This window comes from Schistocerca americana, chromosome 1, assembly GCF_021461395.2.
Source record: "Schistocerca americana isolate TAMUIC-IGC-003095 chromosome 1, iqSchAmer2.1, whole genome shotgun sequence".
Classification (NCBI taxonomy): Eukaryota; Metazoa; Arthropoda; class Insecta; order Orthoptera; family Acrididae; genus Schistocerca; species Schistocerca americana.
The window spans coordinates 1,018,132,717-1,018,139,834 of NC_060119.1; positions in this window are offsets into that span (position 1 = coordinate 1,018,132,717).

Here is a 7,118-nt window from a genome sequence, read left to right on the forward strand (position 1 = left end):
CGGACACTTGGATGATGTCATGTCATCCAGGATACCGAGCAGCATACATAGCACACACCCATTGGGCAGTTTGATCACAATAGCCATACATCAACATGATATCGACCTTTTCCACAATTGGTAAACGGTCCATTTTAACACGGGTAATGTATCACGAAGCAAATACTGTCCGCACTGCAATTAATGCGTTTGAACAGAGCATTAAAAGACAAATGGCCGCAACACAGCAAGAGGCATGATAAAATGATTTTGCAGCACGACAACACGTGTCACCCCAAGTTGCAAAAGCGGTCAAAATTTACATGGAAACGTTAAAATGGGAAGTCCTACCCTACCCGCCGTATTCTCCAGACATTGCTCCCTCTGACTGGCACCTGTTTGGATCAATGGCGCATGGCCTGGCTGACCAGCACTTCCGATCTCATGAAGAAGTTACAAATTGGATTGATTCATGGATCACTTCAAAAGATGAACAATTTTTTCGACGTGGGATTTGTACACTGCCCAAAAGATGGGAGAAAGTAGTGGCCAGCGATGGAAAATACTTTGAATGATACATGTGTAACCAATTGGTTTCATTAAATCCTCAAATATTGGGGAAAAAACGGCAGAAGCAAAGTTGTACATCTTGTATGAAAACAATTTTCTGCAAAAATTTTGCACTGTTTTGGTGTTCTACAATATAAGTCTTCCCACTAAACAGCATTCAGGTGAAATGGAACACCTCATCCACTATTTCACTCAGCTATGTATCGGCTTGATCTCACCTTAAATTTGTCAAAGATCCCTGTGGCCCATACAGTGTTGACTGGTTGGTTTAAAAGAAGGGGGGAAGCGACCAAACTGCAAGGTCATTGGTCCTTTGTTCCCAGCAAAATAATTACACAGGGGAAAAAAGAAAAGATAGGAGACATACAAAAAATACAGAAGAATGACATAAGGACAACCAAAACTACTATAACATCCACCCTACAAAGCATTAGGGTGGAGAACACAAAGCGACAAAGAACACGCGTTGAAACTTATATAGAATGATAAAACCCACTGACATGTATAAAACGTAAAAGTAAATTAGCCAATGAGGCACTGTCAGCTAAAATTAATGGCAACAAGTCCGATAACTGAAGGATCCGTAGCAGGGCAGCCGAAGGAGGACAGCTCACCAACATATGGGCCACTGTCAGCCAGGCGTTGCACCGATACTGAGGCGGGTCATCACGGCCCAGGAGGTAGCCGTGTGGCACCCAAGCGTGGCCAATGCGGAGCCGGCAGAGAACCACAGAGTCCCTGTGAGAGGCTCGCATGGAGGACTGCCACACATTTGTTGTCTCCTTAATGACACACAGTTTGTTGTGCATGCTGAGGTTATGCCATTTCATAGCAGCCAATCTCCATAAGCTGTTTTCACATAGCCTGTTTGGCCAGCCTGTTGGCAAGTTTGTTGCCTGGGATTCTGACGTGACATGGGTTCCACACAAACATAACTGAGCGACTGGACTGTTGTGGGGAATAGACGGACTCCTGGATGGTCGCTACCAAAGGATGACGAGGGTAGCACTGGTCGATAGCTTGTAAACTGCTGAAGGAGTCAGTACACAGAAGAAACAACTCCCCAGGTCGCAAACAGATGTGCTCAACAGTACAAGATATAGCCACCAGCTCGGAAGTGAAAACACTGCAGCCAGCAGGCAAGGAATGCTGTTCAATATGTCCTCCATGGACATATGCAAAGCCGATGTGAGCATCAGCCAGTGAGCCATTGGTGTAAACCACTTCGTGGCCTCGGTACATGTCAAGAATCGAGAGGAAGTGGCAGCAAACAACCGCAGGATTAACTAATTCCTTAGGGCCATGCGAAAGGTCCAGGCAAAGCCGCAGCCTAGGTGTACACCATGGAGGTGTACATGAATGGTCCTCAAGTATAGGTGGTAAAGGCAAGGACTCCTGTTCCGAAAGAAGGGATCGGACACGAAGTGCAATTAGAAACCCAGACCTGGGCCACCGATGTGGGAGATGAACCGCCGTGGGTGGGAAAAGGAGACGGTGATTCTGATGTTTAGGAGAAGTACGAACATATGCAATGTAACTAGCCAGCAGTTGTGCATGCCAAACATGCAATAGAGGGACTCCAGCCTCCACAAGGACGCTGGTAACTGAACTGATCCTAAACGTTCCTGTCACTAGGCAAACACCGCAGTGGTGCACTGGGTTGAGTAAACACAATGCTGAGGCTGCTGCCGAACCATAAACCAGACTCCCACAGTCAACACAGGATTGAACAAGAGCTCTGTAGAGCTGTAGCAGCGTAGAGCGATCTGCATCCCAGTTGGTGTTGCTCAGGCAACAGAGGGCATTGAGGTGCTGCCAGCAATTCTGCTTCAGCTGTCAAAGATAAGAAAGCCACATCAATTGGGCATTGAAAACCAGTCCTAAGAATCGATATGTCTCCAATACCGTCAGTGGATAGTCATTAAGGTAAAGTTCTGGTTCTGGATGAACGGTACGACGCGACAGAAGTGCACAACACATGACTTTGTGGCCGAAAACTAGAAACTGTGGGCTAGAGCCCATGACTCTGCCTTGTGGATGGCTCCCTGTAAGCGCCACTCAGCAGAACCAGTACTGGTGGAGCAGTACGAAATGCAGAAGTCATCTGCATACAGAGAAGGTGAGACAGACAGCCCTACAGCTGCTGCTAGACCGTTAATAGCCACTAAAAATAGAGATACACTCAATACAGAGCCCTGTGAGACCCCATTCTCCTGGATATGTGGGGAACTATGGGAGGCAACAACTACGACACAGAAAGTATGAGGAGACAGGAAATTCTGGATAAAAATCGGAAGCGGGCCTCAGAGACCCCACTCATATAATGTGGCAAGGATATGATGTTGCCAGGCCGTATCATACACTTTTCATAAATCAAAAAGGACGGCAATCAAGTGTTGGCCTCTGGAAAAAGCTGATGGCAGACTCGAGGGACACATGATTAACAGTGGTAGTGACCCTGGTGGAAGCCACCCTGACTTGGAGCCAGTAGGCCATGTGACTCCAAGACCCAACCCAACCACTGACACACCATACGTTCCTGCAGCTTACAAAGAACTTTGGTGAGGCTGATGGGCCGATAGCTATCCACATCAAGCGGGTTTTCATCGGGTCTGAGCACTGGAACGATGGTGCTCTCCCGCTATTGTGATGGAAAGACGCCATCACACCAGATCCGGTTGAAGATGATGAGGAGTTGTGGTTTGTAGTCAGATGAGAGATGTTTAATCATCTGACCGTGGATCCAATCTGGCCCAGGAGCTGTGTCGGGGCAATGTACAAAGGCACTGAGGAGCTCCCACTCTGTAAATGGGGTGTTGTAGGATTCACTGTGACATGTCGTGATGAACAAGAGGACTTTCCCCTTGAGAGTGAGAAAGGCTGGGGGGTAATTCTTCGATGCAGAGGCTCGAACATAGTGCTCAGCAAAGTGATCGGCAATCGCGTTTGTGTGGTACATATAATGCCAATTATGTTAACACCGGGAACATCTGTTGGGGTCTGGTACCAGAAAACACGTCTGATCTTTGCCCAGACTTGGGAAGGTGACGTTTGGCACCCAATGGTCGTGACATCTCTTTCCCAACACTCCTGCTTCTGTCGTTTGATAAGTTGGCGAACACGGACATGGAGCCATTTAAAGGCTATGAGGTGCTCCATGGAAGGGTGCTGCTTATGCCGCTGTAGAGCTCACCGATGCTCCTTAATTGCTTCAGCAACTTCCGGCGACAACCAAGGGACTGCCTTTCATCAGGGGCACCCTAAAGAGCGAGGGATCGTGTTTTCTGTCACAGAAGCAATTGTTGTAGCCACCTTCTCAACCATCACTTCAATGTTACCATGTGGAGGAAATTCAATGGTGACAACAGAGGCGGAAGTTTCCCAATCCGGCTTGTTTAAAGCCCATCTGGGCAGGCATGTGTGTGCCTGACGATGGGGAGTGACAGCGAGATGGGTAAGTGGTCATTACCACACAGGTCGTCATGTGCTCTCCAATGGATAGATGGGAGAAGTCCTGGCCTGCAAATCGATAAATCAATGGCCGAGTAACTAGAATGAGGCAAAATGAAATGTGTTGTGGCCGCGGTATTTAAGAGGCACATGTCGAACTGAGACAGTAAAGTTTCAACATCTCTGCCTCGGCCAGTAAGCACAGTGCCAACCTGCAAGAGGTTATGGGCGTTAAAATCTCCCAAAATTAGGAAAGGTTTAGGGAGTTGATCAATCAGTGCAGTTAATACAAGCAGGGATACTGCACCACCTGGAGGAAAATATACATTGCAGACAGTTATTTCCTTCGTCGTCCTTATTCTGACAGCCACACCTTCAAGAGGGGTTTGAAGGGGAATAGGTTCACTACAGACTGAGTTTAGGACATAAACATAAACTCCACCCGACACTCGATTATAGTTGCTATGGTTCCTGTAACATCCCTTATATTGCGGAGGGAGGGGACCACATTGCCGGGACCAAGCTTTCCTGGAGGGCAATGCAGAAAGCATGTGTAAAGCTTAACAATTGCCGTAGCTCAGCCAGGTGGTGGAAAAACCACCGCGATTCCACTCGAGGATGACCTCATCATGAGACTGGGAAGGCATGGAACAGTCAAGGGGCTGGAACATTCAATGCGGCAGTTTACGCCTCAGGGTCGCCTGCTGCCACCGACTTTTTGCCTTAGCAGTCTATACCCATTGTGTCCGAGGGTCCAAAGAGATCTACATCGTCAGCGAACGCCAGAAGCTTCACCTCATCCGCAGATGCAGAGTTTGTAGGTAACGGTGGTGTGGGTACCACCGCAATTCCCTTGGTCTTGGGGACCTTCTTTTTGGATTTCTCTCCCTGCCTGTGAGGACTTCACTGATTCAGTCTCTGGGACTGAGCATGAGCGTGAAGACCTACACCGGGCTAAGGATGGCAGTGAAGCTTGTTCGCCCCGGTACATCGTATGTATGAGAGTTGATGGAGATCTTTCATGTCCATGAAGCCTCAGTTTTTTTGTGGAGTATTTGGAGGATAAGTTTGAGGAGGTGGAGGGCATGTCCAAAACGTGATCTGGGTCAGTCTTGATAAAAGCGGCATCTTCTGCCCAGTCATGGGCATTACTTGCTTGTGACAAGTTGGGGGATGTTTCTGTTACCATCACGCCCCCATAAGAGATAAAATATGGTCCAGGGTGTTATATTCCACAGGGACCTTCTTTTGCAGTGTGACGATGAGCTGCCCCTAACCGGGGCAATACTAGAGAGTGGCGTTTGAGGTAGGGCGCCAAAAATTTTAATAATCTACTTTTCAAAAATATGTCCATTTTGTAGCGCACCTCTTTCTGAAGGGTCTGATACATAAAACATATGTGTTTGAGGAAATGTAATACATATTATTTGGTCTTAAATGTGCCAAAGTGTAGTGCCACACCTCTTCGCACAGCATTCTTTTATCGCAGGTCACTGTATTTCGTTCTGTGGAACTCAACCGTGTAACATTTTGTAATGGTTTTGTGAGACATAAAATTAAATATAGGATACATAAAACCAGTGAAGACAACAGACAAACAAGACAGTACACATTTCTTCAATCCTTAAGTCCTTGCTTTGCTTTTCTCACTAACCTCAGTACAGCTTTACATGGCATGCTTTCCTTTTGGGCAAGATACTATTAGCTCATCATCAAAGCTTGTCAAACGTTTTGCTACATAGAAAAACCAAATATCGTTGTCTAATACTGAAAAAGGTATTAATATGAATAGTACCCAGGACTGGGGTGCTTTTTTGATCTGATTACGTGTATTTTGTCACTGTCTGCTAGATAACAGGCCTGCCTAATATTGCAGGAATTTTAACACACACCAAATAAACGACACTATTTTGGCACAAATGGTCATTTTTATAACACGCCAGAATATAATAATAAAGTACCAATATCAAATGCCCATTACACCTACTGCAAGCAAAAAGTTTCATGTTAGGAAATAGTTTCACATTTCATTCATACGCTCTAGCTTCTGAAGCACGAGATCGAAAAGTAGTAGTACGAAATGTTTATATATATTTGGAATCATCGTATTCTTCCATAATTTGTGTGATGTCTCCCTTTCTTCTCCTTCCTGATTCTAACAAACAATCTTGTCAACATTAATTCTGTAACTATTCCTGCCAGGGTTAAAACTTATTCTACGGTTAACTTGACTAAACCTGCCACAATCATCATTTTAGTTATCTCGCGTTCATTCTCCGGTTACGCGTTATTACGTGTTGATACAACACGTTTTCCGCGCTACTCCCAGAATAGAACTTTAGCGGCTGTGCTAGCTGGGGACTGTACAACTGGCCCTTACCAGTGTACCGATGTGGCAAAAAAAAATTCTACCAAAATTTCATTTTCTTGAATACACCGAGAAGATAATACATAATCTTTCTTATGTGTTATTCAACAAGAATGCGTTTCAAAGTCATACGAATAATCAATAGACCGACGTGCGCGAGATGCTAGGCACTTTTTGGAACAAGGTTCCCCCACCCCAGAAATTGGCGGATGGGCCAGATACACCGGTTTGCTCCCAGCCCCCTATATCCAGGCCTATTGCGCATGCCTGAATCTGACAGCTTAGGCACGCCAGTAAAATTTTTTCCGCTTAGCCTGTGGCTGCTTGCTGCCACACTTCTGTGGCCAGAAGCGGGAGAAGGTACTACTCTCACGCGACTCAACTGCGCATGTGCTCGCTCTCAACTGCTCAAACGAATCTACTATAAGCAGTTGTAACGTCACACTCATTGGAGGCAACTTGCTGTTATGAAGTATTACATAGTCATTCTAAAGCCGTTGACACATTTTGCTGTTGGCAGACGCTTGTGTCAGCACTAATATCCTTTGTTAGAGTATTGGTTCTTACCAGTCAATGTCATGAAAATTTAACTGAAAACTAGAGCAATGAAAAATTCATGGATTTCTATTTTTTAAAAAAAAAAAAAAAAAAAAAAAAAAAAAAAAAAAAAAAAAAAAAAAACCAACGGTTTTCTCCCGGATGAAAAAATTCCCGGGTTTTTCCCGGATCATATACACGCTGTGTTTGTGGC